Below are 23,326 nucleotides of genomic sequence, written 5' to 3'. Positions count from 1 at the left end.
ATATATATAATATTTAACTCATCTTTTATACATCTGTTACCACTTAGTACCACAAATCCTGAGTCAATGTGTTTCTCCATATAACCCTCCGTAGGGGCAACACAGCATCATATTTGGAGCACAGCTCAAGAGCCAGACTGTGTGAGTTCAAATCTCAGCTCCACGAATTGTGGGCCATTATGTAACTTACTTAATGTCTCTGTGCCTCAGTCTCCTCACTGGTGTGAAAGGAAATAATAATAATATTCAGGGCCATTGTAGGATTAAAGGAATTAAAAAATATAGTGATTGCAACAGGAACTGGTAGCAAACATTATATAGGATCAGCTATTATCATTACAAGGCAAATGTGAATCAAGATTATTACAGTTATTTCTGTGAAGAATCGGTTTCTCAGGGGCTTGGGTCGTAGGTCTCCACAGAAAATCAAGGCCAAGCTTACTCTCCAGCTATCAGCCATAAAGGTTGCCCTCAATTTTTCACAAGCTTCCACATACGAAACTGTGAATATCAGATTTCAGCAAATGTGGAAGATTCTGGGATAAAGAGCCGACCCCTTGTTGAGGGCTGTCAGGGACTAGAGTAAAATGTTTCGTGTGCCGTCCTTCCCATAGGCCCCTTAATAAATTCTGGCTCAAATGGTGGATGTGTTTTCAATTCTAATAGTATTCACATATGCTTCATCTGGTAAACAGCATTTGTGCAAAAATTGGATTGGGGAGAAAAGCCCCCAAACACTTGTCTGAAGTGTTGCAAAGCAGTGGGTCACGTCAACGCGCGATGGAGGCGAAGCTACCCGATGCGATATGACACAGCTCAAGCAATGCGATGTGACAAGAACACCAGCAAGTAAGCAAAAAACACGCTATTTTTGGCCCAAATGCTCATTATCATCTTACATGCAAACCGCTGATTTGTGGTAGCATTAAGTGGGGCAATTCTCTTTTTCATCCTATTACTGTTATTGGCTTGTGGATGGGTTCAGAGAACTTCTCAATGAACAGGGCTCTCTAAGGTTTTCTCAATTTTTAATCTTTGGAATGCATTCCCCAACAGGGTAGGTCACAACTCTGGTTTAGCACAGAGGCTGCCAAGGTATAACAACCCTTCAGAGTGAAATGAAAGAATTAGACAAGGCAGGATGTTGTTTTGAACTTGATCCGGGCATTTGAAAATTGGTTTTAATGCTGCCTGGCTCTATTCCACGTTCTGGTTCTTCAGGTAATGAGACGCCACTTTAACCCTCGAACATCCCCCCCCCTTCGGCTTCCTTCCTGCGCTCTAGGTGCAGCTCCTCACGTGACACAGTCCTAGCCAATCAGAACAGAGCCTACCTCTGACCACAGTGATTGGCTAAAGAGCGTCCATGTGACCGGTCAGGACCAATGAGACACAATAAGCCTCTTTCCTCTGGGTATTTGGAAGAGAAGCGAGCGGTGGTGTTTTCTCCCAGGGGTCTGAAGCTAGAAGCCGTATGGAGCTTCTGGGGCCACGGCAGGAATTCTGAGAGTGAAGCTAATGTAGAGGAAGGCAAACTCTAGGATGAGTGTAAAACAGAGTTATTTTATCTGGTGGACCAAGCCAGCCCCGCGGCCACCCACACCTGTACAGTTCAATCACATGAGTCCATTAACTCTTATTTCTACGCTTTTTTTCTTTTTCCTTAAGCCGTTTAGAGGTGAGTTTTCTGCCACTGGCAACAGGAAAAAAAAATCTCGATTCAGAGATGGCATTGAAAAGGCCACAAAAGACTAGTGTGGTCTGAAGACTTCCAAGCAGCACCCCCTCCCCACCCACGTGCACTGCTTGTTGCCCAAAGGTGAAGTTGAAACGCCCAGGTTTGCCGCGGGTGCCCACTGGCTGTCGTGGGAAGTGCCACCTCAGCGCCGGGCTCCCCTCCACACCTCTCCCTGGTGACTGAGGCGCTGTGGCTTACTCAGCCCCTCGCTTCTATCAGCCCAGGCACTTCATCACGCTGGCACGCTGATATGCTGCATGAGTAAGTGCGAAGCACGGCGAGGTCACCGAGAAGTTAACTGAACGGATTATAAGGGACGGTAGACACCCTTCACCACCGAGGGCCCCGGTAGGTGCAGAAGACCCGGCAACCGGAGCTCGGGCCCCGTGCCCCTCCGCCGCACACCCCATTACAGCCCTGACAGTTGAGTTCTAAACAGTTAAATATGAAACTGTCAACAAGGTCCTGTCTTAATAACCAAACTTGAGGCCTTTTATCCTGGAAGATTTATGAAGTAATTTTAAAGAGATCCAAGCAAACATCTGTCAATAAATTGAATGCCGGCTACAGGATTTACAAGCAAGACAAGAATTTCTCATTAAGTGCACATTAACACGGTGGGGATCATAAATAGAAGGAGGCCAGGATGCGGAGCCTCTCAAGCTGTCATTAAAACACTATCTAAGAACTAATGAGGAAGTGATGGAAGGATACTAATGATGCCTTGGGCTCCCAACATTCGCCAGTCTGAAAAGGGCTGGGCAGAATCAGAGGACTCCAGGGAGCCTGGATGCTGGCCTAGAGTGGCTCCTTGCAGCTCATTCAGCTGTCTGCTTGGGAGCTGCAGGTCTCCTCTGTCCACTACCGGGACAGTGGAGGTACCCACGTGGCTCACTGCACTAGCACCCCCGATGGAATTCAGCTCCCAGACCCCCGTGATGGTTAACTTCAAATGGTCCCAAACACACACATTCAACAAATATTTCCATACCATCTACTTTATGTAGGATGCTGTGTTAATGTTTCCATAGTGCAAAGGGAAACCTCTGGAAACTTCTCTTTGGCTGAAACATACCTTTAATAGGCAGACAGACAAGGATTTATCACTGACACGTGTGGCAAAAGAGGGAGTTTGGGAAAAGTCCTGAAGGGCCAGGTGTCTAGCACCCGCCCCCAACTCACCCCCTTCCTCGAGATGAGTCTTCCCAGTATGCTTTACCCCCAAGGCCCTCTCTGCACCCATAGTGATGCACAGATTAGAGCTATCAACAGTGAAAAGTAAGGGGAATTGATTAGATTGGAAACATGCAAAGGTGAGTGAGAAGCTACTTTTGAGTCCTGAGGTAAGACAGGTCTGGTCGGGTGCCTGGCTGACCCAGGGAATATAGTGGGGGTGGCCAGTACAAGGAATTAAACCGGGAAGCCAATGACTCTGTGAGTCAGGTCAAAGCCCCTATTTATCTTTTGGCTTTTCTCATAATATCCATGCATAACTTATATTAACACATTGTAATATATCATCATATTATGTTGATATATTTATGTATTGTTCCTTTATTCTCTTTGTTTCCTCACTTGAATGAACTTTTTTTTTTTTCCCCAAAGATTTATTTGTGTATTTGTGTGTGAGAGAGAGTGTTCATGAGCAGGGGGAGGGGCAGAGGGAGAGGGAGAGAGGCAGACTCCCCACTGCATGACACGGGGCTTGATTTCACGACCCTGAGATCATGACCTGAGCTGAAATCTGGAGTCCAATGCTCAACCAACTGAGCCACCCAGGCGCCCCTTGAATGAACTCTTCATGAGGGCAAGAATTGTTGTCTTATTCAACACTGTGTCCCCAGACCCTAGAACAGTATCTGGCATAGAGTCGGTATTCAGTGGATATTTACTGAATGAATTAATGAATTAATGAACTAGAAACCCTGAGTTCCAGCTAGGTCAAAAGGTGGCCAGACAAAAAAAGTACATGCTTGAGTGAAAATGAAGAGGATGAGAATAGATAATTTTTTTTTCAAGTAGGCCTCACATCCAGCATGGAGCCCAACGTGGGGCTTGAACTCACAACCCTGAGATCAAGACCTGAGCTGAGATCAAGAGTCAGACGCTTAACTGACTGAGCCACCCAGGCACCCCGAGAGTAGATAACTTTTGAAGCAAGGGTCCTAAAATGATTACATGCTGAGAAACACGCAAGAATCTTCGTAGGGAACCAAAGCCAGTAGGTAAGATTTAGTGGGATTCCCAAAAAATAATCAAATGGCTTAAGGACTGGACATAAAATTATCAAAGGAACCAGAAAAAGAGGACCAAAAAGAGAACCATTTTGCATGTGACATTTATTATCATTAGGAATGTAAAAGTAGTGACGAATTATCATAAGTTATAATAGCACTTCTGAGGCCTTGCCATGCCAGCCACTCTGCTCATCCCTTTATCTGACTGCACTCTTGATCACCATGCACTTGTCTGCACAGTGGAAAGCAAAACCCTGGCCAGGTATGCAGATTTGATTGACTTGTGTTGCATAGACCGTGGGATTTCAAGGAATGAAAGAAAATGCTCCAGGCTGGCAAATGGTGCCACTGTAGGGCTGAGCAAACAGAGTGGGAAAATGGCCAAAGACAGGCACTTACTTTGAAGGAGGCTCCCCTGGAAGTAGGCAACCTAGTTTTCTCATGCCACCTTGCACAGTCTCTGACCTGCAAGAAAGAACTGAGAGTCTGTCGGCCAAATAGATGGAAGATTCAGATGCCATTTGTTTAAGAAACACCCAAGTACCTACCCTGTGCCAGGCCCTGTCCTTGGGCGTAGGTACTGCATTGAACAAAATATACCCCATCCCTGCTCTAAGGAAGTCAGGAGTCTGGGAGGAAGGTAGAGAACAAGCAATTATAATAAGTCTTATAAGTGTTACGAGAAGGCATCTGTGTTGCTGTATCACCTTTTAGTAAGGATAAATGTTTCAGGGCAATTTAAAGAAGATAGTTGCAGCTAAGTAACTTGAGAAACACTGTCAGAACAACTCTCTGAGACCCATTTAGCAGGGAGGATGGTGCATGATGATTATTTTCTTTTGGCGGATGAGTTGTGTGTGAGACCTCACTTTTCTACACACATCCTCCCATTGAAGAAAGAATCTGGCTTGATTCTTAGCAAACAGCTAAGCCCTTCCACTGCCTATCAATGGCCAATGGAGCCAGAGAGATTTAGGTACAGTTCTGTGGGGTTCATTAGTTCTGCGAGTGGAAGTAGATACCTATTCAAATAGCCAAGATATTGAGTGTTGAAAGCCATACAGCAGAGAGTAGGAGCACAGAGGCCTGGTGAATTCTCCCTGAGGAACTTAGAGAAGAGATTGGCACATGTGAACTGGGTTTTGAAGGATGTGTAGAAGGATGTGTAGAAGAAAAATATAAGCAAGACAAAGGGGATGGTATTGGTGGGGGGAGGAAATGCACAAATATGAGAGCCTTAATATGTTTGGAAACCTGCAAAATGTTTGATGTGACTAAAAGTGGAAAGGAAGTTCGTGTTGAACTTGGGGAGGAAGGAGGGCAGGCATGAAGGCAGCTTTTTGCTATTCTGCGGGAGCCAATTGTGAAAGATCTTTATTGATGGGCTAAAGATTTGGACTTCGTGTCCCTGCTGGTGTTTTCCAAGGTTCAGTCCTTCGCAGACCATCTTCACAATTTTTGCCAAATTAGCCACTGATTCGGGGATTTATTTTTTAAGCAGTCCACTTAAAAAAGCACACTTTATTAAGCTCATTTTAAAAGGAGTTTGTGAGTGCATGGATGGAAAATTAAGATCACCATCAATAAGATATAACTCTAAAATTAAACATACAACTCTCCAAATAAAATGTATTCATTTGTCTATTTCCCCCAAATCATACACTGTATTTCTGGAAACACCGTTTGGAACTGTGGGATCCATAGCAGTCTAAGAAATACAGGATCAGATCAGAGCCTTGCTTTACAAAGGTGCTTTTGTTGCCAATGAGAATGGTTTACACGGACTGGATGCACAGCGACCAGTTAGGAGATGATGATATTAATGCATCAGAAAGTTGACGAAGGTCTGGATGAAGCAGTGGAGGTGGAGGTAGAGAGGGACCCATTTGAGAGCCATTTCAAAAGTAAACCAAACAGGATTTAGTGGCAGATCGGATGGGGGAGAGAGGGATGATGGCAGTTGTGACGGGCCAGACGTAGCTCCTTAATGGAGGGGCAGTTCCTGACAGCCATTTACAAAGTCATTCCATTTATATCAGAGTCATTCGCAAGAAGCTAGAATCCTGAGCTATCCAATGCATGAAACACAGTTATTTAAGCTCCAGGAGCTGAATTCTTGGTGACAGAGCCTGCAAGATTTTTCCTGGGGAAAACTATTTACTCGATATACAGTGTTTAGGATGAAAAGAAAGAAAGAAACACGGCTATGTATCCATCTGTCTGCCCAGCTGTAGATGCTACATGGCTAAAGGAAGCAAACTTTCTGTTAGCAGATTTCCCTGTACTTTGTAAAACGAATTCTTCAATTTTGAGCTATCGAAGTGTCATCGTCAATGATAAAGGCAAATAAATAACCATCAGAACATAACTACAGTGGGAAACTGAAGTAGATAATTGGGTCACTTCATGTAATTTAAGTTTGCAGAACCCCAAACGCCATCCCCACACACGTGGTAGTGGAGTGGAGCAGACAGATGAGAGAAATGTCCCCCCCACCCATCTCTACCCCCATGAATAATCTCGACTATATTCATCAATTTCATCAGATAACTGATCATCTCTTCCCTTCGTTTTGCTTCTGTATATAAGACCTGAATATCTTCACTTAACAAGAGAAAAGGGGCGGGGGGAATCCTAGCAGTCATTTACATCAGTCAGAAAGAAAAATGAGGGGGGAAAAATCCAAACATCTTTTTCTTCTTCTTTCTTTCTTGGTAGATTTTTTTCATGTAATGGTGTAATGTGATGCCTTTCTTTGGGTAAAGCAATTTGCATCACTTAAAGGAATGAAAGGAAACTATAATATCAAGTTTATCTAAACTACTAAGTGGAAAGAGGCTTGAAACTCTAACTAAAGCCAAGAGAAGCACAAGCTGATAAAAAGTTTCAATGTCAGGGACAGAGGTTGGGTAGACAATGACTTTGGACACCATCGGAGGACCACCTGAAGAGGAGCTTCAGGTTCCTTTCCTGTAAGACAGGGTAAGAGTGCCAACTGCAGAACGTCCTAGGAGAGTTGATGAGATATTGGACGTCAGTATCCATCTCCCTGCCTGGCATGGAGTAAGCACCAATAAAGTCTGTGAAAGGAGTTATTTTTATTAGTCCTGGTAGTTCATCTGCCATTTAAGCTCAAATTCTAAATTCCCCTCATGACTGAGTCTCTAATCCCTTGATTTTCTCAATATTTTAATTTGGTAAATTCATGCACTAATACAAACTCTTCCTAAACCTGAAGTACTAGAAATGGAATAAGAAAACAAGCATACTTAATCATAAAACAAGCACAATTACCAAGTCTTCACTCGTGGGAGAATGGATCACCCAATTTAAGTACGTCTGTACAATGGAACACTGCTCAGCATTAAAAAGGGACAATTGACAGATACTTTCGAAAAGTATCAGGGAATTGTTGAATTACTATATTTTGCACCTGACTAATATAACACCGTATGTTAGCTACTGGAATTTAAATTAAATTAAGGGGGAAAAAAAGAAAAGTATCATGGGTCACAAAGGCATTATGCTACACGAAAGAAGCCAGTCACTAAAGGTTAATTAGTGTAGAATTCTATCTATATACATTATCAAAAAACCCAGAACTATAGTGAAGGGGAACAGATCAGGGGGTGACAGGGAAGCGGGGTTGAGGGAAAGTGTAATTACAGAGGGAAGGAGGAGGAAGTTTCCTGGAGTGAGGGAACAGTGCCTATACTGATTGTTGTGGGCATAATACAAATCTATGTAGGAATTAAAATTTGCAGAATTGTACAGCACCAGAAAAATTCAATTTCACCATTTGATAATCCAAAAAGTAAAATATAAAGCATTCACACACAAATAAAAGTCTTCATTCTTGGAAGATGCATTCCATTTTACACACAGAGATAAACAAACAAAACCCCAAACCCCCCAAAAAGCAGTGCCACAACTCTGTGTGTGTGTGTATGAGTGTGTGTGATGTGTGTGTGAGTGTGTGTTTGAAACGGAGAAAGAAAAAAAGTGTAAATGTTATGTATAATTTATATGAGTATGGAGTAAAGTGTGAAGAGGTTTCAACCAGGTAGTTGATTAGGATTATGGGACAGGGGTGGAGTAGGGAGGGGGCAGTGAGCATGGGGGTGGGGCAGAATGGGAGAGTCGGGCATAAAAAGAAGGAAAAGATGACCAATTACAATATGAAAGGAGCAACTATAATATGGTCGTATTTATGTAAAATGATGCACATAGGCACCTGCCTACATACACTTTTATGGCTGTGTGGCTACAGGCCGGAAGCGTGGTCATGCTGTTCCCTTCCGTAGGGAAAGCAAGTTTGGGAGTAATCAGGAGAGGATGCAACTTGGGGAGTAATTTGAGAAGCTACAGACAGATGAGCTAACAGCTCTGAGATATATCCACTCTCCCATTTTGAAATGCCCAGCTCTCCTTATTTCAGTTTGTAAGCAGGGAGAAGAAAAAGTGTCAAATCGCCAGATAATCTTTATTGAGGCATGTAATGCTCCTGGTAAAAACGAATACTGGAAATTCTGCAGGGTCAGAAAAAAAAAAAAAAGTTCTCCTTGGTACAAAACCTTTCAATTTAGATCTCAACATGGTTTGCGAACATTAATTGGCTAGTCCACCCAAACACTACCTTGTGGACAGTTGCAGAGGAAATAAAATAATTTGGTCCATTTTCCACACAGACATGAGGATAGAAACACAATGTCTTCATTGCTAGGTGTTCTGACAGTTAGAGAGCATTTCTTTATGTGGTATCTCGCAGTGTTTACACACTAGCGTGGCCTGGTGAGTCCCCTGCACCTAATAGGCAAAGAAACTGAAGCTCATAGGAGGCAATGAAGGACCTTTCATACGAGTAGAATGCCTTTAAATTTTCAAAGTATTTTCATGGATGTCTGTGCTTCCAGATAGTATCAAGGACTTGCCCATGAAACATGTGGCCTACTTTTTTTTTCTTAAGAAAAATGGAAACAAATCTATCAAAGAATGCAAGGACAACATTCTTATAAAAGATCCTAAGAGGACAGACTGTTCAAATCTACTTGTTCTAGTAGTAAAAAGATTAGGCTAAACAGACCCTTTGGTCCTGAATACGCCCCATAGTCAGTGTCAGGAATGTTGATAAGGATAAATCAAGAACATGGAGTATTAAGAGAAAAAAAGAAAGAAAGAAAGAACAGAGTATTACTGGCTTTGAAACCACAGAGTCTACAAAGTTAGGAAAATTTTCCCAGTACTATATTTGGCGATGTGATAGGATTTATTGGAATGGCTAGATGTTCAGTTCGATTTTCATTGGTTTTTTCCTCGGGACGCTGAATATACATAGAATTCAATATAAAGAAACATGTAAAAATATGCATTTTTTTTTTTTTAAATAGAGCTACCCATCAAAGCTCTGTGTTCAGAATATAACTACCTGCCCACTTGTGTTACCTGGCTCTTCGGCAGTCTGATTTTTCTCCAACAGAAGTCAGTGTTACATTTTCTGCAAAGCATGTCTTCCTCCTACCCCTGGGGCAAGACCATGTCTACTGAAGTGGCAGACTGTGAGGACCAGATACAGGTTGGGGAGGTATGGCAGCTAGCTCAAATGGGGTACATTACCCTTATGACTGTCCATGTAGCTGCTGAGCTATAGGGAAAATGAGATTAATTACAGGAAATGGAGACACATCAAAGGCCAGGAAATAGCAGATCAGAGCTTCTGGCTAAAGGGACCAAGTTGAGAACAAATGGGGGTCATGTCGAAGTCAACAATGACAGAGGTCAAAACAGAATGTAGTGAAGCCAGGTTGGAAGAAGATGAGCGACATGGAATCTAAGGGCTCAAAGGGTGGGCACTTATGGAGGGGTTCTGGGGCTGGACTCATACCTGGAGGGACGTGGAAGGCCAGGAAAGCAATATAATGCACAATATAAAAACCGTAAATTAGTGCTTTTGCAATGCAGTCAAATGCTAGCAGGGGCAGGGAGAGAAAGGAGAGAGGGCAGTGAACAGGTGCACACATGATGACAGGGAGGAAATGAGGTGGGGGAAAGGAAGAAGGGAGGAAGCGTGGAGGGCAGGGGATGAGGGAAGCAATGAGTCAAAAAAATCAACATGGATTCACAGGTAAACTGGAGTGAACAGGAACTCCCGATAAATAAGTTTATGTCAGGACAAGCTAATTAAGCACAGGGTTCTGTCCGTAAGTAATTTGCTATTTTGTGAACCTGCTTAAATCACGCTGGGCTGGGCGCACGACGATGAAGTGTCATCATCCAAGCAAGAGGAGACAGGTATGGTGGAGAACAGGGAGAAAGTGAGCCCAGAGGGGAAGGGGGATGGTAAACAGAAATAGGAAGAACAGAGAGAAATGGGGAGGCGGGGGAACTCTGGTTTTCTAAGATTAGAGTTTGGGGAGGAGAATTCCTTTCCTTGAGGATAGCAAAAATTAACCCGAGTGAAAAGAATGACAGAAGCCTTCCAGAATGGGAGGGCAGATTCAAGGTTGTTTGGGCACGTGCAAACCCACCCTTGCCTCAAGTCTCAAACTAGTGCCACTCTCAAAGTCTGGAACCCTCTCTCAGAACCTGAGATGCTGACATTCAAGGGAAGGCTGTGCCACCAACATCCCATCAGAGGGATGCAGAACAGGGGCTCTACAGGACCAATTTCTCATCCCATCCTCAGAGAGAAGATCTCAGCCAGGAGCTCATCAAGGGTGACTTCCCCGCCCAGCCAGGCTGCTCCCCGCTAGCACGGGGAGACTTTGTTTACCCTTACCCTCTGCCTCCCTCTCTCGCGCCTCCTTCTTCCCTCTCCTTCCTCTCCCCGTACCTCCCAGTCTCAGCCTCGCTTGCCCCCTTTCTGTTTCTCTAGCTTATGAAACACACACAGCTCTGCTTTTACAGCACAGAGTTTTCTGCTAGGGTCCTTGGAAGACTGGTTGCCAGTGTGGTTCCTTTTTGTCTTTTTCAGGGTCATTCAAGTGCAAACGGTGATGAGTAACAGATTATAATGCAGGCCCAATTAAAGTCCTTGGATGTCACAATGCACTAACGTCAACATACTGTTGTAGCAGCTGCCCAGGACTAGGAAAAGGAAAGTTGATTTTTGGTTTTCATTTTCTTTTCCAAGATCCGAAAGCCTAAAGAGACTTCTTAAAAACTCACCCCCAGAAAGACCAGAGCAGCAGGACGGAGTGTGGGAAAGTACAAAACATGCAGATGTGGAGCCCCCGGGAAGCCATCTCTAACGATAGGATGGATTTAATGAGGGACTCATCAGAGGACCTGGATGCTCAGCTTTTAACTTATTTTTGCAAAGCAGGTATTTTTGCAAACAAGAATTAGAGAATGGCCTCCAGCTAAATTGCAGGGAGTCCCTGAAGAGCAAACCCTTAGAGGGGAGAGTCACTGAAGAAGAAAATGAAGATGACAAGGCTGTTGCTTCTTAATAAACATGATCACATTTTCGGCATGCATTATTTATTACTTTTCTTTCACTGATTTATTGTCCTAAAACATGTAATCTAATATGGAGAGGAGCACACACATGCCTTCACAGATGTCCCGGCGACTTTCTTGTATTTCACAAAAAGCAAAACACATAAGAACCCCAAACATTCAGGAGGTCTCTGTTTGATGTGACCCCTATAAACAACTCAGATCTGGTTTTTCTTCTCTTCTTCATCTCCTTGTTTTTCTCCTTCTTTGCAAGAGATATAAATAGAATGAAATTATTATCATCAAAAGTGATAACATCAGACACTGCTTAGTAAGCACCTTCTACAGGTCAGGGGCTTCATTAATGACATCACTGATCCTGCAGAAGAAAAGAGCCCCTCCCCCATTTTGCATGCACAGCAGTGAAGGCTCAGAGAGAGTAAGTGACTTTTGGGAAATCACACAGCTAGAAATTTCGGAGCTGGGATTAGAGTCTAAGGTCTGGCTGCTGTTTAATTGGTAAATCGCGCTGTCTCTGTAACAAAGCCAAGGATTGCAAGGCCTGGGTTCGAACCAGATTAATCTGAGTCCAGAACTTGAGATCTTTTCTACTAACCACACTGCCCTTCACCATAACAATTCCTCTGCAATCAGTCAACCCTGTGACTTACAAAAGTAAACAACAAAAAAGTAACCTTTGGTTCTGCTTCTACTCTGCCTCATTGTTTTTTCTTTTTCTTCTCTTTTTTCTTTCCACTTTGTTCTGATATAGTTTACGTACAATGCACATAACGTCTTCTCGAGCCTTTATGTGGACTTAAATTCCCAGCCTCCAGTATTAAGAAACTAATAGCCATCATGAATAAGGAAACATACTGAGCCCCGATCAACCATACAGAGCTAAAATCTTCTTTTTTCTTTTTTGCTCCTGTTCCCCTTTCCCCCCGATGGGAATTAACAAGGAACAACTACGAGTCTCTAAGAACACCTTTTGTTGGCTTTTCTTCCAAGAAGAAAATGGGTACAAAGTCAGTGCTGGGCTTTCCGGAAACTGTTGGCTTGGGGTTGGTAACACGACCTGTGGAGGAGAACCTGACACGTCAGGTCAGGGATGTCTGCTAAAAAGCAAAAGGCCGGTGGAAGGATGCTGGGAACCAGAGCTGGGAGATGGGGGGATGGGTACCCAACAGAGGGCCAACATGAGAGCGCAAACCAAAAATGTGCTGGGTAGGGGAAAGGCAAAACTTGAATCTTCAACATTGATCTTCATTCGCTGTGTATGTGCATGTGTGTTTTTTTCTGACTATAATAACAAATCATGTTCCATGTAGAGAATGTGGAAGTTGCAAAAAATATAAAGAAAAATCCCACTTAATGATAAACTATATCATAATAATATAATAACAATATTACATAATAATATAATGTCACCTTTAATATTATATCTATCTATAGTTACATCTATCTATAAATATACTGTAGCCATAAATAAATATCGTACGATTTTATAGGGTCATAATATATATCTGTTTACTAATGTGCCTTTTGTTCACCTTAATCAATGTATTAGGGACTTCTATCTTTATGAGCATGGATTTTTAATGGTGGATGGTAAACTTTTGTATAGTTATCATTTTAAAAAATAATCAATACCTTATCATTGGACATGGCAGTTGCTTCTAATTTGTCCCTATCTTATAAATACTTCACTGGAAATAATTTACATAAATCTTAATGTGGATATAACTTCTACTAAGTTCCCAGAAACGGAATTATTTTGTCATGGGCCATGTTCACCTCAGAGGCATGTGATAAATTGCCAAAATGTTCTCCAGAGAGTGTGACCAGTTTGAACTTCGTCATGTAGTATGTGAAAGTGTTCCTGCTCATTTCTCCTGGACTCCCCAGTATTAGATACGGACATAAAAAATACATCAATAATTGAATAGCCAAAATAATAGTAGTAATCCTAATAATAACGATACTTGGTATTTTAAATTGCATTTAAGATATATTAACGTACACATGCCAACATTTTGTAGCAATTGACCAGGTTAAAATGTAAACAAAAATAAAGAAATAATAATAACAAATGTGAACTCCCTGGTGCATACAGTGAGGACTGAACAAGAAAACCAATACTCCAAGGCAGGAGTGAGGTAGAGTGTGGCTGGTTGACGCTAAAATTATACTGTTTTTCTAACTGTCCATACGGCTTAGCCCATAAGATCTTAGCTATGAGAAAATGTGTCCTAAATGGGGTTGAGACAATTTCTTCAAGAGAAGAGCTTGTTTTCCTTAAGATCTTTATTCCTTTTCCCCTACCCTATCTAAATTAGGAAGATGACTCAGGTGGGTTTTTTTTGTTTGTTTTTTTTGTTTTTTTTTTTCCATATGGGAAAGACATACATTTTCTTCAGAGTCATCTATGAATCAGACTCAAGATGAAATCCACCATCTGGGTTACTGACAACAAGTCTCAGGAATGAAGCCAGGTGATCAGGTAGAAAATAACCAGAATATGGCATAAAAACAAAAGTCATTTGCAAATCGAAAAACAGAGACCTTACTGGAAAAGTCTTCTTCCTTAATTTGCATTATCATGAACGGGGAACTTCCCTTCACCTTGAGGCAACATGGTGCCTGGTTCATCTCTGAGGCGTGGGATCAGGCAAGGCAGGGTATTTCAACCTTGCTTCTGTCTCTTACCAGCTCTGTGACTGTAGACAAGTCAACTTGCCTTTTTGAGCCTTGTCATTTGTGAAATTGTTATAAATACTCTCTCCTTCACAGTGTAGATGTGAAGATTAAATGAAATAATGGATGCAAAGAACTTAGCGCACACCCCGCACGTAGGAAGCCCTCAATGAAATGTCAGTCTCCTGATCCTCTCAGCTCCAACATCACCCTCATACCCAGAGGAGCCCCTTCTTTCTAGTTACCCTCTACCTCATGACAGCTTTTTTAGTTTCTGCGTGTTTTGTTTTTGTTTTTGTTTCCTAACGTTTAGCGTTATCTTGAAATAAGCTTATTTGATTTCGTATTTATTCTCTGAATCCCTCACTTGAATGCCAGTCATCTGAGAGCTAGGATCTCTTCTGTCTCATTAAACATACATTTTTAATACATAGTACAGGGACTGACACTTAGTAGGCATGAAATCGATGTATGTTGAAAAATAAAAAAACATATCAATAGGTGTTCGTGTACATACATACATGCTTCCATACCACCAGTGTTCACTTGGCTAACTAATATTCTCTCTCTCTCTGTTCCTGCCTCTCCCTCTCATGCTCTCCCCCCTCCTTTTTTTTTCAGCAAGTAATTATTGAGCCAACCTCTTTGCTAAACACTGGGGATAGATTCAGGAACAAGACAGAACATCCTTGGAAGAGCCTAGGGTTCGGATTTCTCTCTTCGTCTCGTTTCTTCACTGTTCCTTCCTGATGTATCACTCAGATTTCGGCTTCAACTACATATACAGCAGGGACTCAGAGAGCCTTGTCCAATTCTTGGGGTTCTTGTCAAGTAGCTGCAAATGACTACCCCAGACTATTGTCTGTGGACTTCTGGCCTTGGCCATATTTTACTTTTCTATAAAATATGCTATTTTGTTTTGAGATCTGCTGCTGTCCACCAAAAATACAACTTTGTTACTAACCCTGCCAGCTCCTGAATGATACCTTTGTGGACACTAAAAACAATTTAATGGCATGTCACAATAGCAATTCACTCTGTTAATAGCCCCGCTCAATAATACTATATTGCATAAACCTCCTCCAGCCGTCTGACAAATAATTCACCTTTACTCACCCCACAGTAAGCTCCATTTCACTAACAAATATATTTCTCCCCAAACCTACAAATATTCAGCATCTCTGTCCTGTGACAATAGCTATTTTTTTTGGATGAGGTCAGTGATATCATGTTTCCATTACCTCTCGCTGGCTCAGTCTTGATGACAATCTTTTTCCACGCAGGGCATCAAATTAGGGGACAACACAGTTTCCAATGTCTCGCTCACACACCAGTGAATGAAAGCTCCATGACTGCACAGGCATGGGAAACATTGCTCTCTTTGTGGACATCCCTTCTGCCAAACCCGGTCGCTGTGTGTGTGTGCTGTAAGATTGAGCTGCAGGGACCATTCACCTCCGTAAGAACTAGTGTTCATTAGATTTATTATTTCTTTAAAATGGCTCCTTTAATGGCAGGAGGCACAGGGGTTCTTGACCTGGGGGCCTGTGGACCCCAAGTGATCTATGAGTTCAGGCATTTCATGAATGTGAATTTTTTTAAAATTATTTTCACCAACATTTATGTGAAATGTAGCATTTCTTCAATTAGAAATGCAGGTATCAAATCATGGGACCCATGACTTCAGCACCAGTACGAATCACCGATATCATATCACACTACAGTTGTTGCAGAGATACTGAAATATCCTGGACGTTTATTATGATTTCAACATTAGAGTAGTTATTAGACCTCCTGACAGAGCGTATTATTCAATGAGGTAACCCAGAAGTATGTATATAACTACATCAAAAACTGTTTTTTTAAGAAACATATTTTGATAACTGAATTTCTATATAATTTTTTCTCTGTCATTTTTTATATTTTTATTTTATGCTCTTAAAAACGATGTTCTGGTAAGGGGCCCGGTAGCGTAACACAGCGAGGAGGTACCGCAGGAGCGCGTGGTGGCAAAGAGCCTGTGGTTGGAAGCCAGGCACGCTTGGGCTCAAATCTTGATTTTTCAATAACAACGATAATAATAAAGCAAGCCCCGCTAAAGTGCTCACCATGTGCCAGGCATTGTTCTAAACCCTTTGCACGCATTTAATTTATTTAATCTTTCTAACTATCCCATCAGATTTGTGCTTAGTATCCTCCACCTTATGAAGAAGGGGTCTGAGACTCGGAGATGTTAAGTAACATGCCAAGATCACTCAGCTGGTAAGTCAGAACGTGAGGCTTAAGCCCAGAAGGAATTGCTCTTCCCTTCCCCACTCCCCTCTCCCACATCAGCAATAACAGAAACAAGTGTTTTATATGCGACATCCAGTTACTCCTCAAAATAACCCTCTAAACTCAGTATGACTATCATCCTCCTCATTTTTTAGATGAGAAAACTGAGATTACAGAGAAGTTGAGCAGGTTGCCCCAAGCAATCCAGTTGGGAAGCGATGCCAGACAATGCCGAATCCCGCATACTGCCTGTTTTTGTAAATAAAGTTTTATTGGCACACAGCCACGCCCATTTGTAGATGCACCGTCTGTGGCCGCTTTTATGTTGCAAGGGCAGAGCTGAGGAGTTGCTGCAGAGGCCAAATAGCCTGCAAAGGCTTAAAATATTTACTGTCTGGCTCTTTACAGACAGTTTACTGATCCTGCTCTTAACCATCATGGGCTAAGCCAACTCCCAACTCTGCCTGTCACTTACTGGCTGGCAATGTGGTCTTGGGAAAGAAAATCACCTAAACCCTCGGTATCATGAGCTGTAAAATGAGTGTATAGTGGTCTCCATAACTCAGGATGGTTGGGAACATGAAATTCATGCAAAGAGTTTAGCACAGTTCCTGGCATACAATAAAGATTCCGGAAATTTGGGTTGCTGTTATTATTACTATTATTTTCACTTGAATCTGTTATCGGACCTCATGTCATCTTCTAAAAAATTTAACAGTCCATAAGGTCAAGCTGGCAATTTCTGGTCATGTCAACCCATAGAAGAAACTGGATTTGCTGGAGGATGCTGGGTTTGCAATTCGTTGTTTGAAAATGTAATCTGCCTCTCGGATTAGGACAACATTGCCCTCTGAAACAAACCAATTACTGATCAATGAGCTGGTCCTTCCAGAGACATCAGCACTGCTCAACCAGCTCTTTTATTATGTATGAAATTCAGCCCCCAAATGGATTCAAGTGATGAGAACTAAACCTGGGTCACAAATCACCCAAGACACGAGAGCCTGATTGTAAATGAACACGAGGGTTTGAACCTGTGGGAGTAAAGAACACCGTCAAGCAAAAGAGGTCCCTGGTGGGAGGAAGGGGCCAGCCCAGGGAAGATAGTAAAATTATATAAAATGGATTTTTTTTTAGAAGGAAAGAATGCCAACCCCATTTCTTGCATGCTGCTTCCCAGGGAAACACTGGCTGATGCTAAAAAGGAGTTGTTTCCCCAAAGCTCTGTCAACAGAGGCAAAAAGGAAATTAAGATGATTACATATGTTTAGGGGAAATTAAAGTGTTTTGGCTTGAAGTTTGCTTTCTCTATCAACCATATTCAGCAGGCAATTACTCAACACTCCATTTGGCCTGGAAGATGCTGCCTTAACATGGAGAATCCTTTTTATAAGCTTCTTTTAAAAATTAAGGCAGTAGAACAATGTGGTTAGGAGCTCAGCTTTGGGGTCAGACATGCATGGGTTTGAAGCCCAGCCTCTTTACTGCCTGGCTCATTTCTCCTAGGCTCAGTTTTGTCATTCAGAAAATGGGATCTTTTTTGTATTATGGGCCTGAATACTTCAGCCCCCCCCATCTTTCTATGCCCTTTGCCAGCTGTTTTGTGTCCCCCTTTCTGACAACAGAAAATTGAAAAATGTTTATATGACCTGGCTTGCTCACTTTTCACCTCTGCAACTGCTACAAGAAGAAAATGCATAGGCTATCTTGCTGGATGATGAGAGATGCCTGAGATGGGGCCAGTTTGTCCCAGCCATCATAGCCAAGGCTGTTCTCTATCAGCCCACAGCTAGCCAATTCCAAACCATGTGAGTGAGCCCAGCCAAGATTAGCAGAGCCCCTAGGCCAACCTGGAAGCTGACCACACATTTATGGGCAAGGCCACCTGAGATCAGCCCAGGCTGGCCCAGATCAGCTGGACCGCTCAGACTGGTGAGCGAAATCAATGTTTATTGTTTTATGTCACCCAGGCTCAGGGCTATTTGTTATGTAGCACTGTCCTGTCGGCAGATGACTGATACAGATCATATTTACTTCACAGGGTTGTCTTGAAAAATACATAAGATGATACCTCATCAGCCCAGAACACAGAGGTGGTATCTGACAAGCAGAGGTGGTTAGAGATGCTGGAACTGTTACTACCCTGGGATACTTGTGTGAGATATTAACCTAGGTTTTGTTTCTAACGCTTGTATGTAGTCATCAGTTGTGTTCCTTGCCTTGGGGAAGGGATGTGGCTGAGCAGGAAGCAGAAATACCTTCTACCTCTCCTTGGCTTTTATCTCCAAAAGCCTAAAAACCCCTTGAGAAACTTAGAGGATTTGTAACAAAAGATTAAGAAAAAGAATTTGGCCAGAACTGAGTTGAGGGTGGGTCTTCCTCTGCCCTACCTTCCCCACCCCCCCCTCCCAAATAAACAAGGGGTTCCACTTGGCTGGGAGGAGGGAAGAGTGCTCAGCTAATGGAAGCCAACAGCTCAGGGACTAAATGGCTCTGATGTGTCTAAGCAGCCAGAGCCCAGTGACATAGAGGGAGAGGATCCCATAACAGATCAGAGTTAAAAAATTGTGTCTGCTTTGCTGAAAATGGGAATAAACTTGAAATCCGGAAAATGAAAGTGATATTCCCTTACATATCTTTAGTTTGTTGCCCTGAGACTCACACTCACTAGGTGACAATGATGTCATGATTTTTGTTGACAGGGGCTATAACTACTTTTAAGGTCCAAGTACCACCTATATTGGTAAGAAAAGTGGAGGAGTTTTTACAGCTAATGTAGGTGACATTTTACACAATATCTATCAATAGATGAGCTCATCTCCAATAGATCATGTGCTAGGAGGGAGAGTAGAGAGGTAGATTTGGGACAGACTCCATGACACTTACATGATGACCCTAGTTGCCCCAGACCTATGGGGAAGACCATTCCATGGAAAGAAGTCCCACCCTGGCAGTCTTCAGACTGTCCCTGGCAAGGAAATGTATTTTCTTTGGCTTGCTCAGTGTTTATACACTTAAAATATGCTATCAACCTTTAAAAATAAAAAAATATCTTTCTACACACACACACACACACACACACACAGAGAGAGAGAGAAATACAGATTTCTGGCTTTTTTCGAAAAGAAGTAAAGGACTACATTACATCACTCATGGAGCATGAAACTGGAGCTGGTAGCATTTGCTCCCCCTAGAGGCAGAGTGTGATCTTCAGTCTGCCACAGTCCCCACCACTCCCTATAGCTTTGCCAGTTAAAGGTGTAGGGCCAACAGCCTGTTCTTGCATCTTTTAGAGTGGATGAAAATTTCTTTGTACCCATAATGTTTTTAAAAGTGGAAAAAGAAAAGCTAGACAGAGGGGGCTGTGTATTTCTTACCCACTACCTCATTTAATTTTCCTGACCAGGTTTTAGGCATTTGATGTGTGCCTCTCTATTTAATCCTTAAAATGATTTAGTGACAGGATGTGTGTGATTTCAAAAGGGAGATAACTTGAGCTAGAATCTATTGTTTTCATAAACACTTTTACATGGTACACATACATACACACATCTAGGGAGTAACAGTTAAAAGACTACTGGTAAGCAATACTGCTTTTGTTTATGTGAAGTAGTTTTAATTTTTCCCTAAATAGAAATATTTGTTTTCCAAGGAGTCCTACATATTTGCTGGGGGATAAAGTCTATCACTGGAACTTTAGTAAGATTCTGAGAAGCCCACAAAAATGTTATGGCAAATGGGGGGGGGGGGGAAGCCATTTGTAAAGAAGTACTATTTGTATCAAATATCATGAGAAAATAAGTGCATCATGACAATTTTGTACATCTCTATGATTTGATTGTCAGTAATGAAGCCCACAGGAGAGTGATAAATGTGCAGAGGAAAAGTATCTATTTCACTTATATGGCAAATTATGCAGCTCAGAGCTTGATAGCACTTGGCAAAATACAAATGTATTTGAATGGAATTCAAATTGTTGCTCTTTGCCTAAGACACAGGTAATATCACCAGGGGTCCTGTCTTTGGATTTTTATGAGTAAGAGTTTAAGTAATAGTAGCAGTATTACAAAATTACCTTTAAACACTGAAAACATTTTTACTTTGTTACAGGGTGTAATTTCCACTTTTCCCCTCTAATGGCTCATATACAGAAAATGATACACTAATGCAATTTTTCAAATTTAGTTACCTTTTTTTGTGTTCTAAAATTATACGTTCTCGTCATTTGCCCTGTTTGTCAGTCTCCAGGATCCATTTATTTCCCTGTTCTTATGGTTCCATAATTTATCTTCTTGTCACAGAACTTTCATAAACTTTTTTTTTAAGATACAAAATACTTGCAATAAACTCTGACAAAAATGCTTCCAGTTCAACTTTTGAAATCTTTCAATTATGTTTTGAACGATTATCATACTTTCTAGTGTTGTACTGTGAAATCTCTCATGGAGTGACATCTTACTGGGGTAGGAGAAAAATTACTTGAAAAGAGACTCACTTCAAACCATTTATATTTCTTTGCCTCTTCACTTTTGAATCTATAGATTTATATTCATAATCATGCCACATAGAGAAGAGAAAAAAGGACTGATAAAACGAGCGTTGTATCTGTGGTAGATGGAAAACACTATTCAGTCAAACTCCAATTATCTAAAAGGGGTGTGGGATGGAAGGAAACTGTGTTTTTGTGAGCCTTTGTATACCACAGGGAGACAGAAAGATGAGTTCATCCCATTAAATGGAACAGATCTGTTTTGTTTCAAACGAAACGAAACAAAACAAAATGAAACCAAACCAAACCAAGCCAAACCAAACATAATGGTCTCAAGTGATTGGAAGTGCTCAATATTAAATTTGGAGCAACGTGCCCATATCTTCATTATCATGAGGAGATACTCTGTGAACACCCATATTAACTGGATTGTGGATTGTTAGTGGATTGTTCAGCAAGCTTATCTGCGATGCTGAAGGTATGAAAGAGAGAAGCTCCTTGACCTGTGCCATTCAATGGAAATATAAAGAAAGCCTCATATGTAATTTAAAATTTTCTAGAAGCCACAATAAACAAGTAAATAGTAATGAGTACCATTAATTTTGGTAATATATTTTATTTAACCCAATAGAGGCAAAATCTTGTCATTTTAGCATGTAATCATTATAACAAATTATTAACAAGATCATTCACATTCTTTCTTTCCATACTAAGTCTTTGAAATTCTAGGTATATTTTATGCTTCCAGAGCATCTCGCTTGGGATTAGCCACATTTCAAGTGCTCGATAACTATATGTGGCTCATGGCTACTGTGATGGGCAAAACCTCTAGACTGCCTCCCCTAGATTCAGCGGTCCTAATAAGAGCTCCCACAGAACTTGACCTCTTTCACCATAGAACTTATCATCATTCTTGCCATGGTTTTTTCAGTGGTGTCTCTCTCATTTGCTTAAGTTTGGTGATACCTGGTGATAAACAGATCCATTTTGTTCACTGTTGTAACACTAATTTTAGAAACACAGTAGGTGCTCAAGAAAATTTATTGAATAAATGAATAAATAAATCAATCAATGAATGGATGGATGTTTATATTTTGTGGAAAGAGAGACCTTTTTGAAGGAGAATCTAGGTGCAGGAGACTCTATGAGTTCCCCATGAAGATCCCCCACTGGTGCAGCCACCCACAGCTGTTGTGAGGGGTGTCGGCTGGCTACCCACAGCTGACCCCCTGGAGAATTGTCCTCAGCAGCTGGCAGGTGCCACCTTACCTGGAAGGTTAACACACCTCCCCGCCGCCCACAACCAATGTCTGACTGACACTGGGATACAAAAGTCCATCTTCCTTGTCTCAAAAGAGGAGAAACCCACTGGGTGTTAAGTTCCAGAGCCCTCTGTCTGTGCTTCCGACCAAAGTTAGACTTTGGCTGGGACCACATCCTTCCTTGGCACTGTCTTGCTTCCCTCACTCCCTTACAGGTTTTACCGTGATCACTCAATAAATCACCTGTACTCAAATCCTTGCCTCAGGCTCTGCTTCTAGTGAACCTGACATAAGGCACTACAATTTTCTTTTGTCATATTTTAACTCTTCTTCCCCCATCCCACCCATTCAAAATTGAAATCCATTTGTTTCTTACAAAATCTTTCCCAAATGTCTTTCTTTATTAACCCTCAAACTGTCAGTATGCTGCTTTACAAGAACCATTTACCAGTAGAGCCGAAGACTTCAAAGGCATTTGGCTTTTTATCTGGATATTTATTTTACCCCATGAAGGCACTGTAAATTCTCTGAGAGTGCCTATCAAACCGTTGTGGTCAACAGCAAAACCCACATCTACACCATTTTACAATTCTCCTGAGTGATAAAAGGAGAGTGATAATTCTGTCACTCCTCCATGTGGCCTCACTGTAATGTGAGTGTGACATGACTTCACAAAAATACATACTTCTCCTATTATCTGGCTGCCATTTCAGCTATTTAGGAATAGAGAGATAGGTGGATTGTGGGAAATCTTGGAAACAGATTAAGCAGGGAGAACTACATTGAATTTGTTTGCTGCTTGGCCGAAAGGCGAGAACAAAGAACAATTTAGAATCCAAGTGTATTTGCCTTTTGTCATTGTAATGGATTTTTAAAGTGCGTATATCCATTTGTACACCCACATGAGGGCTCAATGCCATTAGCTAGGTTCCAGGACCTAGTTCCCCCTTCTGGGAATGCTGTTCTCCCTAAGTATTTGCATGGCTGGCTCCCGTGGATCACTTGGGTCACCGCTCAATCTAAAATTGTTTCCTTCTCCTTGCATTATTCTTGAACACATGACTGTGTGTTATATGCTCGGCAGCCCTTAGCACTAGCTGCTTACCTTATAGACTCACCTACTGTCTCTACCTCTAGTGAGTCAGCTCCCTGAGGACTGGCACTTTGGTCTATCAATCCCCAGTGCCTAGAA

The 23,326-nt window shown here is 41.9% G+C and overlaps 1 protein-coding gene across 4 annotated transcripts in view; it reads right to left on the bottom strand.

Moving 5' to 3' along the window:
• TSHZ2 (teashirt zinc finger homeobox 2) overlaps window positions 1-23,326 on the bottom strand; it is a 430,136-nt gene that overhangs the window by 273,607 nt on the left and 133,203 nt on the right. The window contains exon 2 of one of the 4 annotated variants that reach the window (XM_035728807.1): window positions 4,375-4,440. The exons of the other annotated variants lie outside the window; for them this stretch is intronic. The gene's annotated coding sequence lies outside the window, so the exon portion shown is untranslated. The remainder of the gene's footprint in view (window positions 1-4,374; window positions 4,441-23,326) is intronic. 4 annotated transcript variants of the gene reach the window in all.

This window comes from Zalophus californianus, chromosome 8 (assembly GCF_009762305.2).
Source record: "Zalophus californianus isolate mZalCal1 chromosome 8, mZalCal1.pri.v2, whole genome shotgun sequence".
Taxonomy (NCBI): Eukaryota; Metazoa; Chordata; class Mammalia; order Carnivora; family Otariidae; genus Zalophus; species Zalophus californianus.
This window is presented reverse-complemented; position numbering and strand designations above follow the sequence as displayed.